The 15,448-nt window shown below is 36.9% G+C and overlaps 1 protein-coding gene across 3 annotated transcripts in view; it reads left to right on the top strand.

Annotated features, from left to right (window-relative positions):
• The window catches only part of LOC310715701 (axin-2-like), a 91,134-nt gene that overhangs the window by 29,516 nt on the left and 46,170 nt on the right, over positions 1–15,448 (top strand). For 2 of the 3 annotated variants that reach the window (XM_083522327.1, XM_083522328.1), the window contains exon 3: positions 4,947–5,012. The gene's annotated coding sequence lies outside the window, so the exon portion shown is untranslated. Of the gene's footprint in view, positions 1–3,593; positions 3,758–4,946; positions 5,013–15,448 lie in introns of all 3 variants that reach the window. The other variant, XM_083522329.1, reaches the window with a different exon arrangement.

Genomic DNA, 15,448 nt, shown 5'->3' with positions numbered 1-15,448 from the left:
TGAATATTTTTAAGGCATATTTAAAATCTTTGTCATTTTTATTAACAGTTTTTCTCAGCTGCTTTGGAGCTTTTCTCGAATCATCCTTAATATTCACAAACCAGTAAGTGCATTCTCAAAACAATGTATACAAACAGCACAACATATCGAATTTCTTGCAAAAGCCTGTACTTTTCTTAAAATCCTTAGTTCATCTCTTAAAAGTAAGTATTTGTGTCAATAAACATCTCATTCCCATCAGAATGAAAAGTCCCTTTGTCATTGTTCACAAGTAAAATCATCAAAATGTTTATTTTGATCAATATTATATATTCTTGATATAAACTACAGTTTGGGTTACAATGATTAAAAATGCACAAAATCTGTACTACATCTATGAATTTTAGCACAAATTGGTTTATTTGATTGGATATTTGATTTATATTGGTTGCGAGAGACCGAACAGGATTCACACTTTTACTGTACTCTATTAGTTAGTGTCTGTTCGTTATATGGTTGTACATCAATTTTCAGAAATTGTAACTTTGTGTTTGGCTTAGTTGCCAAATGAAGGGTCAAAAGATTCATCTTTGACCTGTTTTAGACAACTAGTTGATTATTGGTTGATCTGATGCCATTCACTCACCTTCATTAGTGAAATTCAAGATTTATCTGCACAATTCAATAAACAAAGGTTTATTAGAAATTTGAGCTTCACAGATTATGACAACTGGTTTAACAATTTTGCAATCAATGCCTATGCAATAAACTGATGCTGAGATGTTGTGGGGGTTAAGACTATTTAGGTGAAACTTGTGTAATATATTTTGATCAACATGAGATAATTTACCACGATCAATTATATAAATGTACCAAAGCATTCACAATTTGATCAAAGCAACAAGAAATGTTTTTATGATGTGCACAAGTGATTAAACGATGTGGAGGTGGAACGAGAAGTTTTGGGAATTTCATCTCTGATCTGAGAAACGCTCCAAAGTATCTGAGAAAAACTGTAAATGTAGACATTTAACGCTTTCTATACATATATTTATTATGTCAGTGAGGCAAATATTCACTGAGATTCAGGCTTTATTTATGTGTCTGTGAAGGAAGATAACAGTGATGGCAGAGAGCGCACCCTAACTGTTTTCTTTATTTTACAAAAGCACAGCGTTTTGTTGTTATTATGAATATATACAGATAAAATTTGACTTCTTACATATTCAAATGATATGTTGCTTTTATCTGTAATATAAAAAAGACGGAGTAATTAAAGTTTGTTTCGGCTTTATGAGGGAAAAAAATGCAAAAATGCGTTTGTCGACTCCAGAGGGTTAATTTCCGGATGTGTTCATCATGGTGGATTTTGGTGCTTGATTTGAGACTTGGTGCATCAGTAAAACAAATGTTTAGTGATTAAATAGGTTTTTTTTTGTTAGTTTTTTTAAAGTAAAAAAGTTTATGTCTGAGTAAAGAAAGGACGTCGTGAATAAATGTGTGTTGCATTGAACAATTGAATTTAGCCTCTTACATGTATATATTGATTTATATGTTTAATACAAATTGTTAAATCACGCGTTAACATTTTTGCAATTAAAATGAATTTGCGTTATTAAACCATTCATTTTGACAGCCCTAATTATTATATTAATACAAAACGAATTTAAAATTTTGTTACCTAGGAATGTATCCAGGCTAAAAATCCACCATATAGAACACAAGCAGAAAAAAGATGATGATATTCATCGTCTCTGTTTTCAGTAATGTTTACATCGTTTACAGCTGACTCCCTCTGTCTCATCCACGTTAGCCCCATACTTCATGTTAACTTCTGCCACGCTCATTGTTAGCTTTGTAAACTAGCCTACGCCTATGGTGCCAGGAAATGATACACCAGTGGTAGATTGAAAAAGTCGCACAAAGACAGGAAATAGGTTGATGGGCTGAAAACGGCACACAATGAGAATAAAAAATATTTCACCAAATATATTAAAACTAAAGTAACGAGCCTGGTTTGAAAATGAAAGGCATAGAAAGTACAGATATTTGTGTAAAAAATTTAAATGAGTGAAAGTATAAAGTTGTCCGAAAAATAAATAGTGAAAAAATCTCCTCAAGTACAGTACCAAAGTATTTGTATTTTATTTCTTTCCACCTCTGGCAGTTACTATGTACAAACTCAAGTCAGGAAATAATGCCGTTTTCCAGAGAACAGTGACTCGTAAAATGCTCAAGGTCTCATCCGCCTAATTTGTAGTTTTCTCAAACTTCAAGAGGAAGTGCAAAAAATATCTAATTATACTAAAGAAAAAATATTCCGACCCAAAGTGGCTATAGCATGGTAGAAGTAGTAGTGCCGTGTTAGGCTAAATTGCTATGTTTTGTTACCTATCTGTTGACTATACAGTCGCTCTTGACTTGACTTGACTTGACTTGACTTGACTTGACTTGACCAGTTGATTCAGACAAATTACAGCAAGGTGAATATTAGCCTTTTGGGGTTTTATTTCTGCATTTATTTTTGAGTTTTTTGTTCTGTTTCCAGTTGTGAAGCAGTCACAGGATCTGAATCATATTTAGTTGATTTTAGAGATGACACAGTACAGTGCACCCCTCATACATTTAATAGTCAATTTAAGATATTAAGGATGTCTAAAGCAGCCAACTATTATATTGATTACACCCCTTTCCCATGACTGGCAATGGGCACAATTATTTTGATAAAACTAATTATAATAAGACTAAATCCCAATTACTAGGACAAAAAACTCACCACACTCTTTCTACAAAGCCCAAAAAACCCACCCTTCTTGATTGGGAAATGTTTTTATAAGACCACACCCCCTTCAGAAGACCTGGAAAAAAAAGAATTGGAACTGACAAAGGTCACGCCCCCTTGTACAGAGATTAGAAAAGGCCACACTGCTTTCACTGGGTTGACTGGCACAAAGCCTGTGTCTCCTTTACCAAAGAGTTTAATGAAGACCTCAGCCATTTAATTGGGACTGAAATGCATAAGGTCATGCCTCCTTTTGTAAATATTGATGCACCAATATTGCTTGTTCTTATATGGTCTCTAAGACAATCCTCCCTCACAGACATCTTAAAAAATATATATTTTTCAGTTATTTTACAGCTACCTCAAATGTCATGCCTAGTTTCAGCGACAGATTTCCGTCCCCCATATTTAGCCAGGTAGAAAATGGAAAGTGATATTTATCCTCACAAATCTGTCACTTGTGTAAATTCTTCTACAAGACTGTGGGATAAATTTGCTTTTATTTTTGCTCCAGATGCTTTTCCGTGTTTTGTGCTGAGCTGGCACATTTCTCATTCTCTCATCCAGCGGTTGTGTACTGTACGTCTAGACCATGTGCACACACAGTAATTAACCATATATATATATATATATATATATATATATATATATACACAGTACATCTGTCCTGCTCTCTGCATTCATGTCTCCCTTTTGCCATGCATGCAAACTTATGATATCTAAATAGAACTGCGTTCGGTTGATCACACCTTCCATTCTCACTGAGCAAAAACAACAATAACGAGGCATCCAGAGTGATCTTGTTAATCTCAGTCCATTTCTTTCCACTCAGACCTTGATGTTTTTCCAATAATTGGCAGCTGAGGTCTATTCTCCCCCGTCTTCCTGCTTCTTTAAAGAGATGAATCGCTGGCAGTTGATCAAAGCTGGAGTCCTGTGTTAAGGCTGGAACGGTGCCCGGGTCGCCCGCTACTGTCACACAGATGGGCGTCAAGGGTCAGTGGCATAGTGGCTTACTGCTCACTTCCTGTACCCTCCTCTGATTTCGTTCTCTTTGTCTATCTCGCTACATCCTTTCCCACATGTTCTTTGCTCTCTGGATTTTTTTTTCACCACAGGAACCTTTTCAGGAACTTTTGGCACAGAGGCTGAGCTCCTCAAACAGAGTCCACATAACCACATAACCATAACCATTATAGCTCCTGGCTCAGGGTAATACATTTTTGACAAACCAGGACCTGCTGAAGATCTTACTTTTCAGCCATTTTGAAATTTCTGTCTATGGTTAGAGTGATGTAATGGTTTACCAGAAAACATTGTTGCCTCAAAGCTCCAGGATCCCATGTTTGATCCAATACTAGGGTTAATGTTTGTTAATCGTCTATTATGACATTATAACATTATAATACCACAATATGTGAAATGAATAACACTGATTATCTCTTTATCATGAAACCTGTTAGTGGGTGGGATTTATTAGGCAGCAAATGAACATTTTGTGTGTTAGAAATAGAAAAAAAGGGCATGCGTAAGGATTTGAGCTAATTTTTGACAAGGGCCAAACTGTGATCGCTCAAAAGTGGTCCACAGTGGTGAACTGGCGACAGGGTCATGGGCAGCCGAGGCTCATTGATGCACGTTGGGAGCAAAGACCGGTCCGTGTGGTCTGATCCAACAGACGAGGTCCTGTAGATCAAATTCCTTAAGAAGTTAATGCTGTTAATGCTCGATGGGTCAGGACTGTTTTGGCAGCAATGGGGGGACTAACACAATATTAGGCAGGTGGTCATAATGTTATGCCGGATCGGTGTACATATATATTTTTGGATCAGTTGTCTCTAGCAGTAACCAATTATGTGAATATGAATATGATTTGACTAGTATCCTATACTGAATGTGTTTTCCAGACTAAGCTCTGGATCTGATGTGATCCTGATAGAAAAGAAGAAAACATTACCTGAAGGAGAATGAATGAATGAAATTGTTTGGTTGTAACACTTTTGTTCAAAAAGTCATTTTTACCTGAGTAGGAAATTAACAATGTTGCTGAAATATCCTATACATTGCATCATGTCTGCAACTCAGGGTCAGTGCAGTAGGAAAGCAGAGCATGAACTGGTTCAGGATTTTTCTTATAACTTCACTCATTCTTTCCCCGTCTTTTTTCTGTCTCCCTCTAACTTAGATTTACAGTACACGAAATCGAGAAGAAAGCACCATGGGCCATCCACAACTTGCCAAACCTCCACTGGTAAATATTTGCATTTCCCTTCATAACATTTAGTAGAGCAGACCAGAAGGAAATGAGTCGTGTTAAAATACATATGTACAATTCACACACACACCTAACACCTTACAGCCATGCAGCAAAGTTCACGCTTGAAAATTTTGGGGAAACAAATTAAAGCAGGCAAAGCAAATATGCTTAAATAAACAAATGTGAAAAGACAAATCAACATGAATGTGCTGCACACATGGCACATTATGTAGTTCTGCTTACGTTGTACAGAATGACCAACTGCATCGCTGGCACCATAGGTGTGCGTTAGGTGTCTACCAGAATGAGACACTGATCTGTATGATCAACTGCTTTTGTCTTTTGTTTTCTTGATCTATTTATTAATTTTCATTAATTTATTACAGTTTAATGGCTTGATTGGTGTAAAAACTCCTGTTTTTATGGTTGTTATCCTGTTGTGTTCACCTGTTCTATGTTAGTTTTTCATTTGACTGATAAGCCACATTCCTGCTTCTTTCCGTTTCCTTCCTCGTTTCTCATTTCTGATAATGAATTTCTTTGTACAAAATTTGCATGCTGTGTTACAGCCTTTGGTATGGACTGGTATGATTTTGGTTCTTGGATGTGCTTAAATAGAACCACTACTGAGTTTACACACTCACATCCTGCCTCTTACCACATGTCGCACTGTTATTATATGTTATTATTATTATTGATGGATGTGCCTGCCTTAAAAAAAAATCCTAGACCAAAAATTCTTCCCAGTAACTCAGCATCTGTGTCTGACCAGCTGGCTACAGTTTGCCTTAGCATTATTCATTCCTTGTGGGCTGAGTTGATCCGTGAAATATGGATAACATCATGACTGTTAGAGAGTGCGTTCAAAGTGATCCTGGCGCTTTCATTTTATGCTGTTCTTGGAAAAAAGTAGCCCCTTATGAAAATATGTGCCAAACAAACCCAATGAAACCCTGAACGAAGAAACCAATAGCTTCCACACTGAACTTTCATGCCAGAATGTACAAGTATTTACAATCAGCCGATATAAAAAAAATGCAAGCTGGGTTTTTTTTTTATTTTTTATTACAGCTCATAATATTGTTGAGAAATGATTATGTTTGCATTGGTCAGCATTTAACCAAAAGGTCTGAATGGTCAGTATTCTAGACTTTCATTAAACTCCTGCCAAACTAAATACTGAATTATGTAATGGTTTTTCTTTAGAACTAAACATTCAGTAGGTCCTGACTTCAAATTTCTCTAAAGTAAGAACCCTAAAATACATTTTTTTCCAACGATGCCGCAGCCATCCCGCTCCTGTCATTTACTAGCCAATCGTGGGCTTCTGTGTGCTCACATGGAAGGGGGAGCTCAGTGGTTAAGATGTTGGAATTGATCAGAAGGTCGTGAGTTCAAATCTCATCACCATTAAGCTGCTATTGACACTGCCGCTTCCCTTGCACAAGGGCCTTAACCATTAACTGCTCAGCTGTATGAATGAGATAATTGTAAGTCACTCTGGATAAGGACATCTACCAAATTGCCATAAATTTGTTAGCGTGCCCTGTGGTTGAACGGTTCAGAGAATGATGTATACTTTCGGAAGAAGAAAGGTTGGCAGTTGTGTTGTGATAGGAAAGCGCTAAAACAACCATATCTGTTTAAAATCCCCTTATGAAAATATGATATATAGCAATATATGCAAAGTACATATATTGCATACATGTTGGATTTCACAGATTTCACAGATATAGAGATATGTTCTTATATACTGTAAGTCCTGTACATATATGCCACATATGTCAAAATGTAACATATGTAACAAATGTAACATATCCCCCCCCCAAAAAAAAAAAAAAATATATATATATATCCATAATACACACACACAAATACATTATATCTATCTATCTATCTATCTATATATATATATATATATATATATATATATATATATATATATATATATATATATAAATATAAATAATATTATATGTTTACGTTATGTAAACTGATATACTATGATTAAAGTGTATGTAATATTTATTCTTTTCCAATAACGTATAACTTACATATTATGACTTTATACTGACTTTATACAACTACATTTCCTTAATTTTATTAAATTAATAGTCAAAAACATTTCATTTCATTTTCAAAAATGTATTGTTGGTTTACAATTGCTTCAGTAGTCAAAAAAGTAAGCAGCAGGACACAATGCAGTACTTTTTTGTATATCGTATTTATTTGCTTCTATTCAAGAAAGAGCTTGAATAATTTCATTACCCTGTATTTATACATTTGGCAGATGTACATCCCACAGCAGAGATGTTGCTCGAATTAATCTCTAGCAGTAAATCAATGTTGAATATTCTCATACGCAAATTATACTTTAACATCGATGTGACATTAGTTTCTCAACATCAACATCAGGTACTTCATATATTATGTGATACTTTAATGTATCATGAATAGTGTTACACAATATAATAAAATATATGTATCTTACATAAGTATAGAAACATTAGATAGAAAGTTCAATAAAAAAAACATTTTCTTCATGTTTGTACTTACCGTATTTTTCGGACTATAAGCCGCTACTTTTTCCCAGTTTTGAACCCCGCGGCTTAAACAACGAAGCTGCAAATTTATGGATTTTTCCTGGGTTTTTCCACGGTTTCACAAACCTCAAGCCAAAAAACTGAACCCCATAACATTAGACCAATCAAATTTCCGAACGGAAACGAAAAAACGCACCTCACCTGTGTTCTGAGCTGCACGGCTTCGGGAGAAAAAAACTTCCGGTGTTGATTTTTAAACGCACGACGACGCCAAAAGATAAACTCCAGAGAGAAATACTGTAGTTGTTAAAGAAAGGAGGAAGACAGTGAACAGTGACTTTTTTGGTCGGCTACTGTTTAGATACAAGCCGTTGTAGCGCGCTGAGTCTGGGTGAAGGGAGAGCTCACTAACTCCAGTTGCAAATGAAACCTTATAAGCACAGGCAGGTTTCCAAAACTCGTGCTTTTTTATTTTTCTTGGCAACAGCGTTATGGGTTAGTCAAAGAAACGTAGAAATGAGCGAATAATGAGCACATAATCCTCAGGCTCACACGCGCAGTAATACCGGAAGAATGCAGTGACGTGCTGTTCCCAAAATGCCGCTCTGCTCTTAAAGGAGCCACAACATATTTCACCCGTTACACCGTTACACTTATACAATGCAGTGCAGTGCGCTTTATAGTCCGGAAATTACGGTATATTTTACTGCGTATGTCTCAAGCTACCTATAGAACTAAAAATATGTTCATATATGTTTACATCATATATCATTTTACATAAACTATATTGCCAAAAGTATTGGATCACCAGGTCATAAGTACAGTATGTGATTTTTGAGCATTGCATTCCACATTTAGTCCCAATTTGCTTCTATATTTCCCTCCACTCTTCTGTGAAAATGTTTCACTAGATTTTGGAGTGTGCTAATAGATATTTGACTTCATCAGCCACAATGGTATTTACAAAAGGCAGGTGCTGATGTAGGTGAGGAGACCTGGTGTGCAGTCAGAATTCCAATTTATCCTAAATGTGTTCAGTAGTGATGAGATCAGAGCTTTATAGGAGAATGCTCAAGATCTTCCTCTATAAAGCATGTAAACCACATCTTCAAGGAGCTCCCATTGTGCACAGGGGCATTGCCATGCTGGAACGGGTTTGGGTTTACAAGTTCAAGTGAATGCAAAATTTGCATATGGCACCATACAAAATATTCCCAGTATAGTGTGCATTCCATACTGAATCATGTTTACAATCAGATGTTGCAGTAAAATACTGAAGCATGTGTTGTGGAATAGGCTTGAAAATGCAGTTTTGAAAACACAAAATGAAATGTGCACACGTTGCCCCTTTCCTACAAGTGTTAGATTGGTCAAAGCATGTCTGAACTTTGTTTTGTTTTCGAATTTTGTTGAATCTTTACATTTTTGCACTAGAGCACCAAGTTTATTGCTGTACACGCTGCAGGTCTACCGTAATCGTACATACTTGCTTGTTTAGTGACCAGTAGCAGACTTGTAAATGTAATATACAAAACAGCATAAAACATTGTGACACAATAGACAAATGTCTATAAAAATGGACAAGACGACAATACAGATTAAATAACAACAAAAAAGAACAGCTGTAGCTATTTCTTAAAACAATAATCACTTCCTTCTTTAGCACATACAGAAGTTTGGTGTCTACAGCATTATTAGACACAGGTAGTTGGTGTGGTATAAAGTTGGAAGGCCAGATGTTTTCTGGTCATATTGTACTTGGCATGGCACTCTTCTTTTGGTTTCTAATCTGTTGCTATCCTATTCTGTTCTGTAGTTCCTATTTAACTTTTTAATAAAGACACTGGTAGCTATAAGGTCCTCTTACTTACTTACTTACAACACTGACCTCACAGAACCATAGCTTCATAGTTACAAAACTACTCTTACCACTACAAACATGAGCATTTTCCAATCACAGAATGTTCCAGGGTGTTTTCGGCTTCTTATATCACAGCATTTCATCTATGATTTAAATGTTTTCATTTATTAATCATTGTTATCTGCTTATTCAATGTTGTGGAGCATCCGCAAAACAAGCTTGTTCCTGAGATCACTTATGTTGTAGCATCTATAAGCAATTGTATAATCACTACACATTTTTCTGGTACCATGACCATGCTCAGAGCCAGTGCTGAGTTTTGAATTATATGTTGGAAGACTTAGCGGAACAGCTGTACCTCTGACTGTTACAAAGTGCTAACACTGGAGACTTTAACTAAATGCTAAAATACGCATTTCCTTACAGAAAATGTGATCATAGCAACAATTACATTTGATTACTATACTGCAAGCTGCTCTTTCCTAAAAATTAATTGACATCTTCAGTAATTGACCAATCAGATTCCAGAATTCAACAACAAAGGGATAATAAGATAATACAAAACTAAACACTTACTAATCCATATATAATTAATCTGAGAAAAGTACTTATGAGTCTTGCAAGTTAATCTAATCAATATGACAGTTACAATTTCTTTGCTAAACTAAGAAAGCATTGTCTGAGACCAAAACACAGCTGAAATCAAAAGGAAAGAAAGAAAAAAACAAAACAAAACAAAGAGTATCAAAAAGAACCATATGTCCTCCCCCTGTGGCGGCACATGTGATGGAGAGGGTTTATATTGTGTGATAATTATTAAAACGCATACATTATGGAACCATAGTAATGGGTCTGACGGGTTTGTCTTTCATGTGGTCATCCTACGGAGAAAACAAGGCCATGTTCTTGCTTTGTGATCGTTCCAGCAGTTCGCCTCCTCCTCCTACATGCAGCGTTTATTCCCCAACCATTGTTCCCTGAAGTTTACACACAATAAACAATTATGTGTGTTGCCCAGAGTGGTCTGCCCGGCCCCAGTTCTTCTCTCACTTGGCTGGAGTTGAAATAAAAATGTTAATTTTGACTTGAGGAGGATTTCAAAGCCGCGCTCTTGCCGTTTCATCTCAGAGCACATGGCCGCTGCGCCGAGACACACTCATGCAGAAGAGCGAGAAACAGTTTTATTTCATATTTCTTCCACTCTCTGCTTTTCACTCATGGAAAAAAGACAGACTGAGACATTAAGGATCGAATGATGATCTGTGAGCATCATTTAGTCGTGATTCGGTCTTGTAAATGTGGTGCACTGACACGTTCAAGCTGCCATTACTTGCTGCTGACTGCGTCTTGTAACCATTAGTGCAAATGAATCAGTTGAAGGGTATGTGTTTATTGGGTTGGTTGGAAAGCAAAGGCAACAAACGAGATTTTCCACCTAATGCCCAAATCAGCCAGTATTTCTCCTTTCTTCTTTCTTTTAGAGCTGGCTGGATGTCATAATAGTTTTTAATAGATATGTAGCATAACACACACGAGCAGCAACTATTCTAGAACCAAACAAAAAGGACTAGAGATTAAAAAAAAATTAAAGACAAAATAAATTAAGAACATACAAACAAGCAAATTAAACAAAAAATTGAATAAACTACATACAAACCATGGGAGCAAGTGCAAAGCTAGACACAACAAGGATTAAACACACTAAACAACAACATCAAAAAAGCAGTGCTAGAATTAGACAAAACATTTGGAGGCCAGGTGAAGCAATCAAACAAACAAATAAACAAATGAGTAAAGAAACAAACAAAAATATTATAAAAAAAAAAAAAAAAACAGCTGCTGGGAGAACCAGGAGAGCTAGCAAAAACTAGCCCAAAAGTAAAAAGGGGCTAGGGAAAGCAAGCAGACAGACAGACAGACAGACAGACAGACAGACAGACAGACAGACAGACAGACAGACAAAAAGATAGATAGATAGATAGATAGATAGATAGATAGATAGATAGATAGATAGATAGATAGATAGATAGATAGATAGATAGATAGATAGATAGATAGATAGATAGATAGACAGTCAGACAGACAGACAGACAGACAGACAGACAGACAGACAGACACTGTGAGAACCAGGAGAACTGTGCAAAATCTGTGCAGGAGATGAGAGAAAGATTTAAATGCAAGAAAATTTGTTCAAGACTGTGAATAACTGGCACTAAATTGATGACATAATTTTATTGCAGTTGTCCACAATAAGCCCACTGTATGTATCTAAAAATGAAGCAGTTCTAGTGATATTATCAATCTCATTGACATGTTTTTCTTTTTCTTTAGCTTGCATTATTGAAGCCCACTCTCCATTCTCTAAGGCTCATAAAATCAGAAATACAGCATTGCAAGACTTTATTAGTGCTCGATACAGGATAACAGATGAGGAGGCTCAAAAGAATAAAAGGTATGCAACTGTGTCCAGACTTTTTCCAAACTTGGAGAAGTTTATTTAACATTTAGAGAAGGAATCAGTACATTTTACCAATCAGTAGGTTATCCACCATAGTTTGGTCTTTAGGAAAGAAAGGTTTGGAGATTTTTTCTCAAGAAGGTGAGGCTGATAAAAAAAAAAAAAAAACTTTTTGTACCTGTTATAATATAAGCAAAAAACTGGAATTCTGTAAGTGCCTTTGGGAGCTTTGACTACCATGCATATAGTATATTTACTGTATATCCCCATCTTTCCTGCTACATCTGAATGCCTAGCCCCTCCTCAGCCCCTATGTTCTTGCCAGAGCAGCTTTAACCTTCATGCTGTTCATCTAGGCAGCGGCGCTTTGTCTAAATCTCCCACATCAAAGGCAACATGCAAATGCTGCAGACAGTTGGAGCATTTGATGTTGTCTCTTTTTTTCTCACCAGGGTAGGAGCTTATGCTTACTGTGATTACCGTAGCAGAATGCAGCAGTGTGTGTGTGTGTGTGTGTGTGTGTGTGTGTGTGTGTGTGTGTGTGTGTGTGTGTGTGCGAATGTGTGTAAGGCTAAGTAGTTTTGATGCTAGTCAATTAGCTAGCAAACTTTTAAAATGCTTAAGCACTAAAATTAACAATTGGTTTTGAGTGTTTATATGAAGGAATCTCAGCTAATTACCAGTTTATTTTACCCAGAATTCATACAGCTTTTGTATGCAGCAGTGTGGGTGCACCAATTGATAAAACAACAAAACCAAATTACTTGAAAAGGGGGAAAAAAAAGGGAAAATTTCACATTTGTACGTGCTTTTTATACATCCGATTCCACATCTTGTCCCCATTTGCTGTTATAGCAACCTTCACAGTTCTGCTAAGATGTTCCACCTGATTTCGAAGTGTAGTTGAGGAGATTTATTCCAAGGTTGTTATTAAAGTCGGGTACTGGTGTAAGGTAAAGAGATCTGGGGTGCAGTCAGCGTTCAAATTCATCCCAAAGGTGTTCAATGGGGTTGAGGTAAGAGCTATACAGCAGGAGATCTTCCAACCCAATCTATGTAAACCATATTTTCATGGAGCTGGATTTGTGCATAAGATTACTGTCATGCTGGAACAGGTTTGGGTCTCCTAGTTCAAGAAAAAATAAAATAAAACATTAACGCATCCAAAGGCATTCTATACAAATTGTGTCCATCCAACTTTCTTTCAAGTTTGAGGAGAATGTTAATCAGGTGTCTCAATACCTTTGTTAATTTAATATAACCTGCTCAATAAACACATTCGTTTTAAGAAGTATATCTAAATCTGCCTACTATAATTATTCCCAAATGACTTTGCCTTTGCTTGCATAAATTCCAAAATGAAAAATGTTTCTCAAATATGAAAAATAAGGCTTGGGTTTTCTCTACAGCTGTTTGACATGACAAGTATATTAAATGTAAAATTTCTGTTCTTGTTCTCTTTCTTTTTCTAGCCTTACAGGGTGTACAAGCACAGCTGAACTTTACAATTGCCCCTGAGTGAATATAATATTGATTGACAGGTCTGAGTTTTAAGGAATGCTAGCAATTCACATTCATTTCAAGGCCAGATGTATTTTGTCCCATTAAGATTGCATGTGAATGCTGTTTGTAAATTAAAACTGGTCATATATACAGTGCAGAAAGTATTCAAAGTGCTTCACTTTTTCCACATTTTGTAATGCTATAGCCTTTTTCCAAAATGGATTCAATTCTTTAATTTCTTTAAAATTCTACACACAATACCTCATAATGAAAACGTGAAAAAAAGTTTTTTACAAATTTATTACAAATAAAAAACGCAAAATAAAATTACGTACATAAATATAGTATATACAGCCTTTGCCATGACACTCAAAATTGAACTCAGTTGCATCCTGTTTCTACTGATCACAGTTGAGATGTTTCCACAACTTGATTGGAGTCCACCTGTGGTAAATTCAGTTGATTGGAGATGATTTGGAAAGGCACACACCTGTCTATATAAGGTCCTACAGTTAACAGTACGTCAGAGCACAAACCAAGCCATGAAGTCCACAGGCACAGATCTGGGGAAGGGTACATAAAAAAATCTCTGCAGCACTGAAGGGCCAAATTAGCACAGTGGCAGGAACTAGGGGATTAGTCAGGATTGAGGGAAAGATGAATGCTGCAATGTACAGAGACATCCTTGGTGAAAACCTGCTCCAGATCGCTCTGGAACTCAGAGTGCTCTGGACCTCAACAACCCTGAGCACACAGCCAAGTTAACAAAGGTGTGGCTGCAGGACGACTCTGTGAATGTCCTTGAGTGGCCCAGCCAGAGCCCAGATTTGAACCCAATTGAACATCTCTGGAGAGATCTAAAAATAGCTGTTTACCGACACTGCCTATCCATCCTGATGGAGCTTGAAAGCTTCTGCAAAGCAGAATAGGGGAAACCACCCAAAAATAGGTGCGCCGAACTTGTAGCATCATACTCAAAAAGACTTGAGTCTTTAATTGGTGCCAAAGGAGCTTCAACAAAGTATTGAGCAAAGGCTGTGAATACTTGTATAGTCAGTACTATGAGTACTAGTAAATACACCCCTCACATTTCAGCAGTCATTAAGAAAGATATTTTCAAGGGACAATACTGTAGAAATAAAACTTGAATATATTTTAGAGTAGTCAATATGCAGCTTGTATAGTAGTACAGATTTACTGCCCAATTATTGTCAAAATAACTGTGAACAAAAAGTGAGTACACCCTGTACAGCTGTGCATCGTGTAACTATGCAAAGCCACATGTCCTATTCATCATGTTTTTTCTACTTGACAGAACCATACGAATGTAAAAATTAGCATTGTTGCTCTCCACAAAGATGGCCTAGGCTAAAAGAAGATCAGTAACAGTACAGTGCCCAGGGTCATACAGAGGTTTTCTATAACGGGTTCCTATAGAAAACAGGCCTCACAAGAATTGATCAAAGAAGTTAAGTTCTTGTGCTGTGCTTTAGAGGTTCCAGAAGCGGAAGGTCCACCTCTCCGTGCTAAGACCATAAACCGCACATTGCAACAAGTCAATTTGCATGGTGATCTTCCCAGAAGGAAGATGCCTCATCTGAAGCTGGCTCACAAGACAACCTGAAGATAACCTGTCCAAGAGCATGAAGTACTAGAACCATGTCCTGTGGTTTGATGAAACACACATGTTTGGCTCAGATGGTGTCCAGCATGTCTAATGTCACTCTAGTGAGGAGTAACAAAATAATTGTGTTGTGGTCTAGGGCTGCATGAGTGCTGCTGGTACTAGTGAGCTATGTTTCAGTGAGGGGAAACATGGATTCCAACATGTACTGTGACATTCGGAAGCAAAACATGATGCCCTTCCTTCAGAAACTGGGCCGAACTGGGCCAAACACACCGCCAAGATGACAACTGCCATGCTGAAGGTAAAGGTAATGGAGTAGCTAAGTATTTCTCCAGAAGTAAACCCGTGGGGCATCCTCAAGCTGAAGTGGAGCTGAAGCACCGCGTGTTTAACCTCCATGGAGGAGTGGAAGAGGATCCCAGCTACAGCCTGTGCAGC

The sequence above is a fragment of the Silurus aristotelis genome (genome assembly GCF_946808225.1).
Source record: "Silurus aristotelis genome assembly, chromosome: 2".
NCBI lineage: Eukaryota > Metazoa > Chordata > Actinopteri > Siluriformes > Siluridae > Silurus > Silurus aristotelis.
The sequence above is the reverse complement of the archived record's forward strand: the minus strand, read 5'-3'. Positions and strand labels throughout refer to the sequence as shown.